Source organism: Aphis gossypii, chromosome X (assembly GCF_020184175.1).
Source record: "Aphis gossypii isolate Hap1 chromosome X, ASM2018417v2, whole genome shotgun sequence".
Classification (NCBI taxonomy): domain Eukaryota; kingdom Metazoa; phylum Arthropoda; class Insecta; order Hemiptera; family Aphididae; genus Aphis; species Aphis gossypii.
In genome coordinates this window covers 31,682,668-31,703,371 of record NC_065533.1, presented here as the reverse complement: position 1 = coordinate 31,703,371, position 20,704 = coordinate 31,682,668, and the positions used below count along the sequence as shown (strand labels likewise).

Below are 20,704 nucleotides of genomic sequence, written 5' to 3'. Positions count from 1 at the left end.
ATAATGGTGGTAACTGATCCAAGTAACATTATGGAGTAAGAGTACCTACGTCTAACTGTGATATTCAAAGAGTATATACGTGAGTAATGAGTATAATATTATAATTATGTACAATATTATATACCTATTTATAGTTTCTCAATCATCTGGTTGAGTGTTATTTGCGTCCACCGAAAATATTAAAAGGTATAATATTCCCATATTACGACAGGTAAACCGTTAATTATTATTTTACCGAATTATTAATTTTATAATAAATCAATATAGGTTGCTTTTGTCACGAAGTCAACCAAAATATAGTGATAATTCGTACCAATACTTTCTTATTGATGTTCCAATGACTGCCACAATAGATACCGAACAGAATTATTATGACATTGACCAAACAGAAAAAATGTAACTGAATGAAATATATGGAACTAAAATATAATAATAAAAATATATTTATACTTCTACAGTCACAAATTCATTGTTATTATTAGTCAATAAAAATTTATAATTTTTAACTGATTTAAGAATGTTTCACTAACAATTTTAAATAATTTTTTTACATTACAATTTTATTTAGATTATATACTATAATTATCTATCAATAATTACTAATAAAAAAATATTTACATTTATAAGTTATAATTTAAAATCTATTTAAAATAAACTCATAATAAGGTCGACTATATTATTATATAGCTAATACCTATATGATCAAAAAATAAATAAGGTATTTTCTTCAATATTTTATTGAACGCAAATAATAATAATATTATTACTTTTTATTATTAAGATCATCTTATTATGAAGAAAAGAAAATGCATTACATTATTATATATTTAATGATATAAAAACTTAGGGTGATTAATAATTACTCGTCGGATTAAGATAAATATTACTTATTAAATATAATTGTTATACAATCTGTAGATAGGTATTTGTGTGGATATGTATAAAGTAACTCGATTAAAGCTAAATTAATTCAAATGGGTCCACTACTTATGATGACATATTATTAATTACAGAGAACTGTACGCAATCGATAAAAAAATTAATGTTTTGAAAAACGATACAGCAAAACAATATTAAAAATTGAAAAAACATTCTTAATATACGTATACATATATAATATAAAAATCTTTAATGTGACACTATATACGATCGAGAAATTTGTAATTTAAATTGTATAGAACCACTCGTGTTGTGTACATAAAATATATTATACCTACATATTTCTTACGCATATGTAATATGTATATTGTATATAGGTATAATATATAATATACGATCGTATTTTGAATTTGTTTTCATTATTATTTCAAACAGCCTAACCTAACATGTCCAAGAATATTAAAGAAGTTTTTCGTAGGATGATTTATTATTTATATTTTATAAATTTTAATATTATTATAATATAGGCAGGTACACCACATGGTCCACATTACTTACTACAGCACGTAGTAGTTCTGTTTTTTGTACACCGACTACACCGCAAACGAATTGAAAAAAAAATCGCATACAACGTACAACTCTATGTACAAGGTGTTCCATTTAAATTTGAAGCCTTTCCACAGATTCGAATGGCAATTTAAGAAATTTAATTTTTAAAATATTGTAATTTCAATAGCATTCATCGAAGTATGTAAAAATAAAATGTTCAAAAAAGTTAAAACGTCAAAATAATAAGTGTAGACTTTTAAATGAATCATGCTGTATATATTGTAAATTATTACCAGGTTCACCATTATCTATGTGGCTTAAATGAACTGGAGTTAGCGGCATAAAGGTTTTCTGCTACAGCCAGCACAGCGTGCAGTATTACAGCGTATAATCATAAATGTATTAAATATAATATATTGTATAATATAAAATCTATATTATAGATCGTTGATGTAGCGTTAAAATATTATATTAATAAAGGAGCGATTTTCGAGTACTCGGATTCATTTTCCATGTTACAAATGTCAAAACTATTTTTTGGATTATTAATGCGGACTATAACTTTATTTAATAGGCATATGAATTTGAATGTAATAATAGTAATAATAATGATATATGAATAATGTTTAGTTCATATAGCTCGGAGAATACGGTTTAGAACATTCTTACGGACGTTATGAGGTTCATAAATAATATTTATATCGTTTCAAATATAGATAAACCGTCGACCGCCGAATTCAAATAAATTCTGATACCGGTTTCGCTGGTAACTTTTTGAGCGTGAACGTATCCGTCGTCGGCGAAACCGGCGAGGTCTGAGCTCGGCGAGTTCCACTGTGCGTAATTTTTTTTTTTTTGGAAAAGTATAATAAGGTATAATAAGTACTTAAGCTGACTATGTAATAAGGTCTAATTCACCAGTTTTCGTATGTAGGATAGAGTAGAAAAATATAATCTTTATAAAACAGCTTAGTTTTTTTAAAATCTAAAAAACTGTCATCTACATTTTGTCATAGGTAGGAGCGACTTATTCTAATATATCATACCCGCAATATAATTATAAAATTTAACACGTCACGATTATGCGTGAAGTATTAAAAGAAAACAAATTTTTGTTTAATAAATGTAAACTTAGTACCTATTGTGTTCGTTTTGTAAAAGTTTATTCAACATAACTTTAGCTAACAATGTACTTATTCCTTAAACATTTAAAGAAACTGTCTCATTTATATAGGTACAAGTACCTAACTACATTCAATGCTAACAAATTGCATTTAAAATTCTTTATTGAATACAATTATTTAATAGTGACAGGAATATTTTAATACCGGTAGGCAACTACTAAAATACTATACAGTATACCGGTGTCAAGTGTAGGAACAAGTATTTATTAAGCTACCTAGGTATATAAATATTATTTTCTACGTGCTTAAAATATTTCTGTATAATAAGTTTATTATCTCTTAGTCACAACTCTTATAATATAATTGGTATATTTAGTTATAATACATAGTTTCACTATGTCGATCCTATCAACGAAGTTTAATTTGTTTCTTTCGTTTGGTGTGTGTATGGATAAATTTTAAATCATATTATTAGTAGAAAAATTGTTTTTTTACAGTATAGTAAAAAAATGTACGTACGAGTACATGCTACATCTCTAACATACACATCCAACACCCAAAGTCCTATCATAGATCTTGCCCATATTCTAAAATATAATAACATAAATGATTGACTCCCGCACGTGTACATCCGTTTGTCCATGTCCATGAACCTAATGTGTGTTTGTGTTAGTATTTATATGGTTTATTTAAATTTCAAACGTACGGGTGAACAATATTAACATAATAAAACGAGTTTTGGAAGAAGCGTACGATTTCGTAATAACGCGATTAGGATTCATTACGTAATTCAATAATAGGTATAGCTTATTATGTCGTAATTATAATATGGACCTGCTGTCACCTGTATATATTATTATTGTATATCATATAAGTATTACGCGCTGTTCAACACAATAAGAATACAATTAATATAATATGATATATAATATAGAAAAAAATAAAATACCATCACATATAATATTTATATGTAACGTTGAAAACTAGTGGCTCAATGATCGTATAAGAGTTTAACAATGGACACAACGAAACGTATTTAATAAAATAATATTTTTCACAGGTAGCTTCGCAGAAAGGTAGGAAAGTTTCATAAAATACTCATTGGTATAGTCAAGATTTACAATAATAAGACAGTTGAAGAACCATTAAAATATCATTGAACACTAAAACAACCATGGATAAACCAAAACCTGTTCTCTGATGATGCTACTGTACATAACTCATATTTAAGTACAGGAGTGCACATTTATCGATTACTCTACCCCTAGTCATTCTATACTATATCTTATGACCCGCGCAAATCATACACGACATTAATGTGTGCATTGGCACGTAGGTACCTACAGAGGCTATTTTTTAGAAATGTAAATTTTTTTTGTAAGGTGGAAAACTTTTTTTTTTCATTTTAAATTGATATTTTATCACGATATAACATTTGATATTTGCCACACACCACCCATCGCATTATTCGTAATCATTTATGAGTAACCTGCAGGCGTTGTAAAACAGTTTTGTGGCGCAATTTATTTTGAATGGTGTATAAATAAAACACGAATATGCCCATAATAATATTTAGATTTAAACAGGACCCGAACGTTTAACAATAACTATACGAGTCAACAATACTGTAATCATGAATGATATAATATAATTTTATATTGTGTATTGTACCTACGAGTTTAATCAACGACGATCTCCGAGCACGTTCCGTCGAAGATTAAGCTTCACCCAAAGTGTAATGCATGATAACTACTGATGTGTGTAATTATACGCAATAGTCTAGCCTCAGTCGATGAAAAAAATTCCGAAAATCTCATACACAAGTACAGCCTAACTATCGCTATAGAATGATTATGTATATAATAATAATAATAATAACGATAAAAAACAGATTGTCACGTTAGTATTACAACTGCTATAATTATCGCGTATGAAGTAAAACGGGTTATCTAACGAAAATGTAAAGATTAGACTACGATATTATCATTGTGATTACCCTAAGTGTTATCGTTGTTATTATTATTATTGTTATCATAATAATATCTCCTCGTCTCTACGACGCGTCGTTTGAAAACCGTTTTCAGCGCGTGACCGTACTTTGCGTATACTCCGTATATTATACATACATTGCGTAATGAGTTTTAGGCGCAAACCACAGTTTCGGTTTAATTAGACCAGTAGTTCTCAAATTGATCTACTTTGAAGCCAAAGTATTCTGATTGAATGATATTTTGGGGTTACACGAAAGTATCCAGATTAAATAAAATTATATGCATTATGTTACCATTACATTTAGATACAATAAGTGCACTTGCACCGAACCGCCAAGAAATAATAACTTAAAGTTATTAAAATATAAAGTAGATATATTAAGTAGATTAAAATAAATCAGAATATAATCCTCTAAATATATCCTCAAATTTAAAACAATGTGTTCAGTCAACTAAACTTGCTAGTTTAAAATATATAAATTCCATTCAACAAACACACTAATACTAATACCGCAGTAAGTATAAAAATAAAACGGAAATGTTTCATTTTTTTTTGTTTATACTGTTCATAGATATTAATGATTCTTCATAGTTCATTTTATACACAGCTGAATTATCTCTTATAAAGTCCTAATGTATTTTTTTTGTACTTTCTGAATCGCGTCACATACTTATTATACGAACACACGTTGTATACGTATGATGAGAAAGCCACCAGATCACCATTGTGGTTCTTAACTATAGATGCTGAACTACTGCGTAAAATCATTTTAAGAGTTTACAAAACCGATTTATCATTTAAAAATTATATTTCATATTACTTTTGTCTTAAAGTCCATTGGTTCATTGCTCAAACTTTGTAATAAAATTTCAATAAACGAGTATATTTATGAAGAATTGTGGAGAAACTGAGAGGAAATGCACGTTAAAAGATATTTAACATGCCGATTGTATATTCTATTATATTTTTAAACTAACAGTAATATTACAAGAATGAAAAAAGTTTATAACACAATGTTAGGTTTGACACGATAAACGCACGGGGTATAAGATAACATGACGGCGGTAGCTAAATTATAAATGACACGTCGAACAACTGATTTCGCGAGTGATTTTGTGGCGGCAAAATCCGCAAAGAGGGAGCAAAACTCTCACACCCTTTTATATTATCTGGCTATTAGACCAAATTGTTGTCAGGTACTTTAATGTACACAGTAAATATAACCCCTCTCGGGATTGGTCTCTTGACGGATGTGTAACAAATTAGGGATGCCTTGTTCGGTTAAGTTGTGGGCCTATAACCGTCGGATTTTTTTGCAGGAGAGGGGTTGAAAATAAAAACAATCATTCCCCTACAAACTCACGAACATTTCACACCACCGTTACGTATAAAAAACATTAAAAAGCAAACAATTTACGACTTTTTAGTGGTAAAAAAAACAAGACCCTTAAAAAAACAACAACAATAATATGAATATGTGTTTTTTTATTTATTTTAAAAGATAATGGGAACCCGCTGAGCAAATTCATATGGGGCCAGTGATTTCACACACAACAATTAAATATTTTAAAATATGTATTAAATTAATTTGTTTGAATGTCATTAACTTTTAGAAACTTGAAACGTAGTACATAATATATAAATTATTATTTTCAGTATTGAACTTTCCAAACCAAATATTATGATAATTAAATTTATTATATATATTCATGATAATATTTTTTATATTTCATTCTTTCTGTGGCCAATTTAAACCAATATGTTTAAGAATAGTGTAATCACTGATGACGTTTAGAAATTGGTAAAAAATCGATAATTATATAATTAAAATTATTTTTGCTACATTATCACTCAGTCAATATTGTAGGCTTTAACTTAAAACGTGCAGATTTAGCAGTGAGCGCTCACACTATCAACGCTTATACCACTCCGAGTAATAACAATAATATTATATACGACAGTCGATATTGTCATTTTTTCGTAATATGAAGTTACAATTTTTATATACACGCAAACGGATTTAGCCACAGCGGTCGCGACATTCCACGTCGTTCGGTTTTTGATATTTAAATTAACCTTTTTGGTCGAGTGTAATCGAAGTAATTACCGAGCGCACAATATCGTAAATGTCGGCGACCCGGGTACGAAATGTCAAATCGCAGTTAAGCGACGAATGGGTCTTCTTTGCAGCGAGCGCAGCACAATTTATGTTTATATATAGCATTACGCACAATCCCCTTCCCCCAGGAATTGATAATACAATAATAAAAAGTGGATAAACGAATTTGTGTGGTACAAAAAAAAACCACCGTCGGGTCATGTATACGTATATAGTACCTATTATATGTGCAAATGCACTCTGACGCCGAGTCGTCTAGTCGAAAAAAAGGGATTTGTTGACGGTTAACGAAATGTTTTGAACGCGGAATCCGAAAAAAAAGAAAGCTGACCCGGCACTCATTTGTTATTCACCCAGCGCGCCCGACCGACCGGTCGACGTTATTTTTTATTATTAAATTATCAATGTACATATTTTTACTTGTATTCTTACACACGAACGGCGGAATATTATATAGTTTGGAATTATTGTTATTCGATTCGGACACGACGTGATTTTCCCCTTTTTTTATTTTTGTGTGTTTTTTGTCGACAAGCCCTGCGAAAATGCGCGTCGTCAACTATTTATATATTATCTTTACCATTGTATGTTGTTTGCAACATCGATAATAATAATAATAATAATAATATAATCCTTAACCACCCGCTTTTCGCATGATGGACACATCGCAATTGTCTGTTTTCACCGGTATAGTGATTCGGTTATAGAACGTGGCGTAGGAAAGAGAGCTTTAACCTAACCTAGTGACGAACGGTCGTTCACTCATACGATATCAAGAAGGTAAACAATATAAAACATAATATTTATACATGATATTTTTATGATGACTTCGCATTTTTTTCATAACAATTTTGAATTTAATAAGAATATGACCAATGATCATTGTTTTATGAATGTGGTAAATAATAAAATGTACCTACTCGTAACAATCATTCATTATTTATAAAGTAGATAAATTATTACAGAATATTTAATAGAACCCCCCCCCCCCCCCAAAAATTAATTTTACTTGGACTATAAGATGTTTTTTTTATTATATTTGATTATAAGTACCTACTTATTTTAAAAGCTTACCAGACAAGAAAATTAAAAATCTTTTCTAAACAACCTAGAAAAAAGCTAACAAATTAAACTCATATGCAACTTATTAACTCCTTTGTAAACGATAAATTCATCCAACTTTCGTAATAATAAGTTTCATTTTATTCCATAATCGAAAATACAAGTAATCCTATATATTATTATAGTCGAAGAATTTTGATTCTATTCAAAAATATTTGTCCAAATAAGATTAGTTTGTCGTATAGCCAATAGCGTTATCGTTAAAACATCATCATCATCATTGACCGTAATATATGTTATATGCGTACCATATAATATCATGTTTTACTTACATTTTACACCATTATTATATCGCAGCTGTCATAATATATATTATATCTTTATCCTCCGACGATATAACTCGACGCGTGCGAGTATAATGACCGGTTATAATATCATGTCTTACAATATATATTTTTATACTGCGTTTACAGCGATGTTGTTTTATCGATGGTGCACAATATATTTCCATGCTGCATACGCCCAGCGATTTTTCACTTTTTCCCCGAATCGTCTCCGTCAATTGGTCCCGCGAGAGATCGATTTTGGGCACCGAACGCGGACCTCTATAGGTACTACCCTTACCGTTACACTATATATTGTATACACACAAGTGCTTATTATACACACATTCATCTTGTAGCGGGTGGACACGATTTATGACTTTCCACGTACACCACGCGGCGGATAGAGACTCGTGTGTACAGAGATGTCTGACCGGCGCGATTTTTGGCTTTTCCCAGCGGTGCCGGAGGTTAAGTAAAAAGCGCCGGGAGGCAACACTTAAACCCACTATATTCCCAAATTCGCATTATATTTCTCTCTCAATAAATATACTCGATAGTCGAATATATATATATACATATAATAGACGTAAGAGTGAGATAACCTCCTGTGTTTGAACAGTTTCGTACCTACGTAAATATATAAGCACTTGATTTACGTCAATACATAGACTATTATATATGTTACACCGCCCAATAGGATCGTAGCCGGCCAAACGTAACAACAATCGAAAATATAGGAATGCGTTTATTGTACCTATTATTTATTAAAGATAGTAAATAATTTCAAATGTTACTTTTCTTGATTTTTTCCGATGTAAATAATAATTATTATAGATTGAATTGAGATGTAGGTACCTGTATAATATTTAATAGTATAGCTTATTTTATTTGTTTGTCGTCAAATAACCAGCAAGTAATCACTGTAATAAATTTAAAATGTTAAATATTTTTTGATAAAAATCAATAACTAATATTATTCAAACCTCCTCGAAAAGTTCGCGGCAAATGAGCTCATAAATATTATTTAGAGAATAATATTGATAATGAATTAACCCATCGCCATAAAATAGATAAATATAACGAATGAGCGTCGTGATTATAATTTACAAGAATTATTTTAGCACCACAAGCCGAGATGAAAGAAGTACAAAATATGTAAAAAGAAAAAAAAAGCATAAATAACATATTCATATAGATAGGTACCATGACTTGGCGCCACCATTGCAGATGTATATTATAATATAGTCGCTTAAGGTCAACGCTGCTTATAGGTGCATAACTGCTGCAAGCCTGCAGGTATATGTATATACATAATATGACGCCCGTGTTATAATAAATTAATAAATAAAAATACGCTACTTTATAATATTATAATATACATAATATAATAATAATATAATATACATTCTCCTCTGATATTATTATTATTATGACGTCGACTCTCTTTCCGACGACAACCATAATAATAATGCTAGTATATAGGTATGTATAATATGCAATCAATGTTAAGAAGTGGGGGATATGTATAAATGTAATATTTAAATACGAACAGAAAATGTACGATAAGTGCAACAGAAAAATAAATTAAATCGAAAACGCGTGCATAATATAGGTACACCTTATATAAACCCATATACCTATACGTCGTGTACGCGTGGTAAAAACATAGGTCGTGTGGGTTTCGTTTTCGGAGGACGATTTCATATTTTTACTTGTACGGTGTACATCCCATATTATAGGTACCTATATACGTATATATTATGCAGGTGTATTTATCATTTTATTTTATTATACGTACTTACGTAGACGGGTCGCGCATATCGTTACAATAACAATAATAATAATAATAATAGTAATAATAATAAGTCCCTACGCCGAGAAAGCTCTCGTTATTATTACCATTATTATCATTATCAACATCGTCATTGTAGTCGTTGCCGTCGTCTTATAATACGCGACACGCGTACGGTATAGATTGTAATAATATTATAATCTTCACATCGGAGCGCATAAATATTATGCACAAAACGTCACAATAGTGTGTAAAAATGAAATAATTGCGTACATACGTGAGCAATATAATAATAATAATATAATAATGATTCGTGACGGTACAAAAATGGATTCATATATGCCCGACGCGAGCATAATATATATTATATCTATACACATAATCTGATCGTTTTAAATAAATATGCAACGTCTTTGACATCCGGGCTCTCTCACTCTTTTGCAGTCGTCTGAATATACGTATATTCGTCGTGAGATATAATCGTCTGTACCTATATATATATATATATATGTGCAGTGTATAACGTACGCGCGTAAATAACTTAACAGTTTCTCGATATTAATTCGAAAATCGTGTTCGAGTAAAAAAAAAAAAAAAAAATAAATAAATAATAATAATAATAAATGAACGTATATTATATATCTACCTCAATATATTAATAAATTATATGATAGTAGATGTACAACGGTTCTCGTTAAAAGCGTTTCCGACCTGCGCAATAATATACGTAATAATATAGGCACAATATCGTAATAAATGATAAATATTGTAATTACGTCACAATATAAAATACACGATAAAAGTTAGAGCTCGACGACTGATGATCGTAAACAGATCTTAAACTAGGACTCATCGTTAACACACTCAGTTAAAATTCTGTTTTCTTTAATGAATATACTTGGCGATTTGCGTGTATTATACTTTGTACGGTATTATAACAAGTTGTATATAGGATGTTAAGTTATATAAAATATAAATTTAATTTATTGTAGAACTATTAAGTACTTGTATTATAATAATGTAATTTAGTAGAAAAGAACGAGTAAATTGACATGATTTATTTTCGAACAATTATCCAACTAAATATTCGATATACCTACCCAATGATATAGTCTAAAAATACATAACAAATTAAAATAGCAAACCATTTACTGAATATTTTATACACATTATACTTTTAAACTGTATGTGGTTATTAATGCGTATAATGTGACAAAAAAATTACTAATAAATAATAATATCTATGATGTGTACCGCGATTACTGATTCAGCGACAACAAAAAAAAAAAAAAAAAACGAAAAAAATTACCCAAAATTACGAAAAAAATAATCCAACATATTAAAAATTTAAAATAGTTTTAAAATGTAATACATGTTAGATACGCGTATAAATATGTATATACTGGCATGTACGGCTCACAATGACATTGTCAAAGTTCACAAGTGGTGTTAGTATACATATAGCGTGTACGGCTTATGCAGAAATTCATCCAGCGAAGGCGTGGTCAATATTCTACACACACACACACACACACATATAATATTATATACACTGATATAGCGGAGACGCTAATACTAATTTACGACCTACGTGTGCGGATAAAATGTGTATAAATATTGCATTTCGACTTTATCGAAGGTCACTATGTATAATAGAATATTATAGTGTATTATATAGTATACTATATGTGTGTATATAATACGAGTATTTTACGCTTTGCAACTTGCGAACGGCGTACGACAGCGCACAAGGAGGTAGGTACGCGTATATTGCACAAGTCGATGAGGCACGAACCGAACCGGTTTCGGCCGCAACAATATTCTAAATAATTGTAAAAACAGTTCTTTTTTTTATTATTATTAGTCTTGTAATTCCAATCAAAGTTGAGACTGTACGGTCACTCGGATAAAAAATGATATGTACCACGGCCGTGCGCGTTTGACACGAGTAATATTTAATTATTAATCACGGTACGATGCCTGCAATCGCTAAATCGTGAAATAGATTTAAAACCCGATCACTTTTTTTTTTTTTTTATCATTATTATTATTTATTTTATATAACATCGAAAGATTATTGGGCCTCACTGAGAAAATCTCGTGTGGAGGCCCAGTTATACTGCATTTTATAGTATGACATATATGTATAGATAGATCTATATATTCTATACGACGTAGATACTAAACACATCCTCGCCAAAATGGTAGTGGAGAAAAGATGGTGCTAAGCAATTCAGCACTTCTAATTAATAGCACGTCGTACCCGCTTGTGTGATCTTGCAGTCTTACTAACGAACATCGTAGTTCATTGATTCATAGCAAAAATTACGTTTAAAATAATCTCTTTTTTATTTATTCACTATTTTTTTTTTTAATGATTTCAACAACAAGTCAAATATAATATGGTATTTGTTAATTTCAATTCAAAAGTCGTGCCAATATTATTTTTGATCTATATTACCAAAATGTAATTGTGTGTGACACATCGAGTGATATGTTGGCCCTAGCTATTTATTACTATTTGTTGTGATCGATTATGACGTAGATATACCAAAATATTAAAACTGATAAAAGTATTTGTTTTTGTAAATTATCTATACGAATATGTTATTATACTATGAACCTGCGTCCAACGCAGTAATAAGTTTGTGAGACAATGAAATAGAAGGATAATGGCACGTCCTCTATAATGCACTTATCCTCTTAAAAACTCTTAGGACACACATCTTATAACAATAATCACAGCAGTACCGTATTCCCTCTAATTGTTATAGAACACAGTGACGCGATGCGGCAATTGGAGATTCGCATCGAAAACAGATATCCCGCAAAATATGCTTTTTATTTATGTATGGCCCGGACCCGGATTGGAGCATTTTTCGTATTTTTTGCTTCTTCGAGTTTTACAAGGAGCAATAAATTATTTGAGCGGGTGCGGAGAAGATGTTCGAGAAAAGTAAAGCACCAGTCGTTCGACTGTTAAGTTAATTGCGTGAAAAGTGGATGGCGAAATATATATATCTAAACTGTAGTGGTTGAATATATATATATATATATATCAAGAAGAAAAAAAATAAAACAACGACCCTAGCACACACCACCGCGACGCGCTCCCGGCGGGGTGTTTTGTAAAGAAGGGTAAAAAGTTCTTTCTTTATTTTTCCTTGTCTCTTTCTTTTTTACTTTTTTTTCTTTTAATAAAAATAAAAGTCGTTAAATAACAGCTAAAAGGCGTACAAAAGAATGGCGATTCCGGGCACTAATATATAATTAAAATGCAATTTCGTGAGCTCGCAACAACGAAATATATACGCCCGCGAATGGTTATCTGTATATTTATATCAAGAGAATCGCTATGGTAAATATAATAAGTCATTGGGAATGGGACGGGGATTACAGAAAACAACAAATCTGCAAGAACAATACAGCGCACGTCGCGCTTCACACTTTTGTTTTTTTTTTTTTTTTGGGAATTTTCTTTTATCTTAAATAATGACTCGACAAATCCTTTTTTCTCGTCGAGGGCCACCCGCCAACCAATACCCGTTTCATCGAACCCATCGTTTGTCAGTTCGGTTTATTTCGGAGTTCTGAATAGAAAGATTTTAACTGGCACCCGTCATAATAATATTATATTATTGTGCCGCTCAATACCCATAATTGAGTAGGTTTAAAAGTATTTATGGGAAATTAATATTTGAATATCTATATAAAAGAGATTATATTCCGTGAATACTATAATTTATGATAATATAGTATTTTCGAAGTATTCCGAAAATTTTTAAAATACATGAAATATAAAAATGTAGTTTTTGGTTTATTTAACTACATATTTAAATAAATCTATAGATTACCTACCACAGTACATTAAAATAAACAATTAACAGTATTAACACCATTCAATAATTGCACTTTAACTCGGTTATTATGTTTTCATCAACATTTGAAAACAATAACTAGATTATCAAAAATATTAATATGTTTTAAGAGTAATTATTAGAAAACAGAATTAAATACATTTTATAAAAATTGTATTTTAGTAGATACTCAAAATATTTCTCAAGTATGGTTATTATATTGTGATTTACATCTAAATAATAATGATAATAATAATAATAGCATGTGCAAATTAATTACCCACGTCATAACATTCACATTCGTCACTTGTTCTACAGATATTATAGGTAATAATGTAATAAATAATAATATAAATACAATACATATATTATATTACCTACTTATCTACCCAGAAAATAAAAACTGCATGGCAGATGCACAAATTCTATAAATAAATAGATAGTTACATTTCCGTTTCGTGATATCGAATTATATTACATGTATAATACTATAATATAATAATATTATGTTTGTATAAAAATAATACAGTGAAAGTATATCAGCTGGTGGACTGGACGTGTGCCCACTAGGTATAGAAAACTGAAAAGATAAAGAAGACAATAAAGAAAAAACCAAAAACCGGAAATCGGAGCGAGCCAATCGTGTTTATATTCATCTAAACGTTTATGTTTGGCGTGTACGTTTGGCCAAGTGTAGTGCGCGAAAAAAACGCAATGGTTAATCGTAAGTAAACGCCATAATCTGTAAACTATAAGTATACCTAGGTACTACTATATAAGTTTAGTTTCAATTATCGTTTTCATTAAAACTAGTTTTTCCCACGCAAAACACCAAAAGAAATTCTGATTTTCAATTTTCAATAAATAATAACATTATAAAAATGTATTTCAAAAATAAATTGTATGACTATACGATATCAGGATTAAATTATTTTATTGATATCGTCAGTCAGCATACTATTTTATTTTAACAAAACACGAAGTCGTTTGTCTCTCACCACGACATTCTCCGAATAAGGTAAAAATCACATTGAAATTGGTTAGATTTCTTAGATAAGTATTTGAGTTTACAGAAGACAAGCAAAATAAATAATTTTTCTTTACATAATATTAAATATCAATGCATTGTCTTTACCTCAACATTACACGACTTCGTAAAAAAAAAAACACAAAATTACTTATACAAGCCCTACCTATGCTCTTTCTCTTTTTATATCTTTTAGTACTAAAACATCCACCTCGTAAAAAATATTATTATAAGTTATCGTTGTAAAAATATGTAAAATAACCATTTCAATTACATTTTTGTGCAGCAAAATCACAGACCGATGAACTATTCAACTACTTATTAGTCAAAATAAGTAAAAAGGTTTATTTAAAAATACAAAAATTCGTATTGTATAAACTCATAACCTGTGATTTTTGATAACAATTATATTCGAAATATACAGTAGAGCGGTCGACTTATAAATGAACCGTTTCTGTACTCACGTCACGCGCTGAGGGTATGTATAATATATTACGATACCCCACCCCCGCACATGTCACCCTGTTAAAGTGGTTGTCGCCGAAGCGGTTTCGACAGTGTATATGCGTATGCGTTATACACGATAATAATATTATATTAAACCCGACGTATAAATATAAATATGTACAACGACGACGTCGACGATCCGCGCGGGAACGAAAACGGATATGCAAATTACCGTTTTTTTCCTACTCCAATAATAAATTTTATAAATACAACGACGCGTATAATTTATTTTCATTTTTAAACACGTTGGTTTTTTTGTATTGCATATTTTTCCATAATCACGAAATCAAATGCTGCAGCATACGAATACGGGTTTTTTTCCTTCGTACCTATATTATACCATCATTTTTTCTTTTTTTTCTCTTCTAATTCCAATGAAATTCTAACTCGTCCCATGACTGGGGAGTAACCTCCACAGCGAATTCACGGGCGGTGTACTCACAGTCTTATCACGCACGCTATAATATCATATTAAAATACATATTATTATTATACAGCTGCACCTGCGATATAGGTGTAGATAATAAGAACTTGAGTATTCGAAGAACGTTTGATGATTTATGAGCAACCTATATTATAGAGTAACGAATTTGTTGAATACGTGTGTACGTTGCAGCTAATCTAATTTTCGGACCGTTCTGTATAAGTATAATATAATATTATTATGTGTGTAAAATAAATTAAAAAAAAAAATAAAACAACTTGCTATAACGATATAGCCAAACGAGTCTTTTTGTGTTTGTTCTCGTATGTAAATATATTGATCACGGTAGTAATATCATATATTAAAATAATATGACATTATTCCTTAAAAAAAATTGTTCAATGGTGCATCGACCTTTATTTAGAATTATTTTGTTTCATTTAAGGAAAAACTTGATTTTAACATTTTACTGGTAATTTTAAACCCTAGGCTATTTCAGTGACGACTGTTGAAGATATTTCGTTTATATACGTTAAATATTAATATTATATTATATATAATATATAATATATGTGTGTATGTGTGTGTGAGAGAGAGTGCGCGCATTTGAGCAATTACAGTGATATCGACAATTTTATTGATGTATAATGTACCTACAATATTTGCTACATGATTGCAGGAAGAAACTCCACGCAACACACTAGACGATTTATTATGATCAGCTACATAAACCAAACGTATATAATATAATGTACGCGAAACATGTATAAAATATGTATAATAATATCATAACGTGATATACTGCGCACGCTCGATTGAATTATTATATGCGTAACCTGCAGTTGGATCGACCAATTGGCAATTACCTACTATAATATGACGACTATTTCTTATTGAAATAATGATACGTGTATAGATATTTTAATAATAAATAAATATACTGTAGTAAACTGTCTATAAACCAGAGATCGTCAATTAAAACTTATAGAATTTAAGAATAGGTACCTGCAGTCATCGATAGCTACATTTCAAACCTAAGCATAACAAAATCAAAAATTTATGATACAGAAATATTAACTTAACAAGACAAATAACGCTGCAGTGTCGTTTTTTGATTTTTTTTTTTCACTATGCAACAGTTGAGCTACGCAGCTGGCCAATATATTTGGATATTATTCTAGTATATTATTTCATATTAGAATTCGTCATTAATAAATTATATTATTATAGGTTGTAGGCATATAAGTTTTAATTATTAAATCATGTATAATTTATAAGAAAGAATTAGTTAAAACCGTTATCTAATGCTGCTTATAAAAAAAGACTGTAGTTAGTACAGTTAATATAAATGCAATACGTAAATATGAAACTAAATACTCGTAATTATTAAAATAATGCTTACAGGACACAAAAAGTATGATAATATCAAAAGAACGAAAGATGGAACTTGGATCTAAAGAAGTAGAGCGATAGAAGATTTCCGGGTAAATGATATGTACTGTAGAGAACGATATCATATAATAAACCATCGAGGGATAGGCGATCGGACAGAGGGTGAGAGAAGGAGGGAGAGATAGAGAGAGAAACGAAGATTGCGACGGATCCACGTATTTAAACCACGAACGTGTACGACACGCCGTGCTCGGCCGTTGAGGGTGGGCGGAAAATGTTTCAACTGATTAACCCCTCGGCCCACCACCGCCGCTTCTTACCTTGATTTACGCACTCTCTACCCTTTTATCTCTCTCGCGACACGATCCCCAAGCGCATCCTATATCCACGTTAAAATATATTTATATACTATAGATATAAATTTTGTTGTACGAACGCGGGCCCCATTTTTAATCGAATTATCGAGTTTATTCAAAGCGGTGGCGACGGCGTCGTCGACGACAACAACGACGACAACCGTTTGTCGAAATATCTACATATACCTATACAAATATATATTACAGACCTACACCCGCCGAGGAGCCACACCAGAAAGGGTCTGCTAATAAACATCGAACCGCTCTCGTTTGTGTGTGTTTTATATTTTTTTTTATTTTTCGTCGGGTCCCGTTTAATTTTATTTAACAACCATTATCGCGCGGGTGCGCGGATTTCGCGGACGAAAATTGATATCGCGCGATTCGGTTTTTCCCTTTTAATGTAATTAAAACCGTTTTAAAACTCTTATTCGGGCCGCCCGTTATTTATGTTACTCTTACATCGAATTAAAAACTTTTTAAACGCCACTGTACCCCCCACCCACCTCTTCCCCCGCCGTTGTGTGTGTACTATACCCGCCACGACTGGTGTGAATATAAACCTATATATAACTATATATATATAAAAAAAAAAAACTACCGACGACGACGACTATCGTTGTGTGCTAATTAATTAATTTAACAGCAAACTATCGAGTTAAGTTAATTAGTTTTGTGTGCGTGTACACACACACAGAAGCAGGTGGTGTCTGGTGTATACTATACAGTCGAACCGGCGTGCGGAAGAGATTAACAGACTCGCCGTCGTCGTCGCGCCGACCGGAGATAAATATCCCGACCGTGTATGCATACAATAATTGTAATGACTGCAATATAACTATGTGTGTGTGTATGTGGGGGGGGGGAGGTTATGTTCCGGACGAAAAATTAATTACGGGCGCCCGACCTTTTATCCCGGAGCAGTAAACGTTTTATGCGTGCGTCGCGAGAAAACTCTATTCGACTTTCGCGCGATCGACTATGTTATCGTCGGTTTTCATAACTTTTTTACTGCGCTTATTAATCGTGTTATTAGGTAACTGGCGACTCGGTAATTCTGTTATAAACTATATGTGATATTATTACACGTATACCGCGCGGCGTGATTTATGACGGTCCGAGCGCGACGCCCGATAACTTCATTACAATAATGTTAGTGATGATGTTATAAAAGTTTTGCATTGTGTACATATAATCGCATAAACCGATTCACTTCGACGTGCGCGAATAAAAATTAAACAAGTATAATTTAAAACGCGAGCACTTATTAAACCGTACTGTTCTATACGGTGACCACACATAGCACTGCCAAAAGCTGCATTCTATTATTCTAAACATATGAAAAATGAACATACAGTGAAAATCCGCGGAATTAGCTGAAAATAACGCACATCTATAATGTCGAATAGTCCATGTCACATTACTACCGATTTGCTATTACAGAAAGTCACTGTACAATTCGCTTTTTTCCAAACGTTTTGACCAAATTCAAAATACCCAAATGTGTATTAATGTCATTTTTTTTTTTGTAGTCAGAGAGCGATGATTCTTTATCGCTTTATCGCGCGTATAGCGCCTGTACGTTTGTATTGCATTTATTGCTCGATATAGTACCTATATAATATAGTTATTGCGAAGTTTCTCCTCACTAACCCTGTGGGTACATTTATAAGTTGTAACGACATAATCGACGTTTTATCGTAATCTTTCTGATCGATTGGCGTTTTACCGCGCAATAAAAGAACGAAAACCCGCACTAAATTCCGTGTTCGCCACATCGACGGTGCGTTCGAGCGTTTACTAAATCAGAATTCGTATATATTATGTATACTTAACCGGCGATAAGACGTAATATGTATACTGTACAGTATATATTTAATACGAATAAAGTCACCACCGCGAACAGGTATACCGACGTGTATATAATATAATTGCTTATAAACGGCATATAGCTTTGTACATATTTAAATTATATAAGTATATAGCTGGCGATTAAGACGGTGATATAGTCGTCATAAAAACAAAGTGTACACAATAAAAGAGTCTTCGGCAGTCGTGCAGCAGGAGAGGAGTGCGGTTCCACTGCAGTTCCGTTTTAATTTTCCTCCGTCCCGTGATCGTTCGGCGCGACGATACGGCGGCGGAGATCGTGGCGAGGACGTGCGCGCGCGGAAAACTCGTCGCGGAATTAGTTCGGGAAAGAAATCTGGCACCGGCCCGCCGAGGGGAAGAATACGGCTGTACAAAAGGACCTAATGAAGTCGTCGTGAGGTGTGACCGCCACCGCTGCCGTCGTCGTTCAAAACCACATTCATTATTATTAACCACTCAGCTTTGCCGCGGCAATTGCCGGGCGTCGACGAAATAGAAACCTCCAATTATATTTATATACGTGCGTAGCGTTACCGCAGTACACGTCCACCCTTCGATCTTGAAATCCACGACTTCTTGGCAAACCTATAAAACGGTTATTTGTGTGTTTGTGGGAATCACGCCGTGTCTATAATATATCTTATGCATCATATATATTATATGTGTGTGTGTGTGTGTGTGTATTGTGCGTATGGTTCTATCGTACAACGAATAGTTTAGAGATTGGAGCTCATTCCTATTTTTGAAAATAAAATCCGCGTTCGAGTAGATTTAATATACTCTTATACACAATAATATAAATTATAAAATATGTACAATGTATAATAATATAATATACTTCAACTAGGTACACGTCTTGATTAAACTTTGTATATACGAGAATTATTACGATCACACGCAAACTCATTGATTTTTCAATTAATGCATAGAATATATTAAAATAATATAAACATATATGTGGATGCATGGGTATACATATATTAGAGTCAAATTTTTAAAAGAAATGCATTTGATTACAGTACAGCAAGCATGGTAACTATCGATATACGAGTAAATAAAACAATAATTTTCATTACTCATCACTATTAATTAATAAAATAAAACAATATCGTATAGGCATACAGAATAAATCTCAGTTTCTGTACTTTGTTGTCTTAGTGGATAACTTCTATTGTATGTAAAAAAAGGGTTGGTGTATGACGGCGGTAACCCCATTTGATCAAGGGTCGTTAATTTTGATTATTAACCACCCTCCTCTGCCAATGCACATTACCGAAGAACTATAATACTTTTGAAGTGATGTACATGCACCGTACATATTATTATGATACTAATATAGGTACTTATTATATTACGTGTAAATGTTTAATATATTATAAGACGCTAAGTCAACAAATGCGCGTGAACCACGTTCTGCTGGCAACTG

At 31.5% G+C, this 20,704-nt stretch overlaps 1 protein-coding gene across 6 annotated transcripts in view; it reads right to left on the bottom strand.

The window, feature by feature from the left end:
• LOC114124608 (nuclear factor 1 X-type) overlaps positions 1-20,704 on the bottom strand; it is a 139,519-nt gene that overhangs the window by 61,524 nt on the left and 57,291 nt on the right. The gene's annotated exons all lie outside the window — the stretch shown is intronic.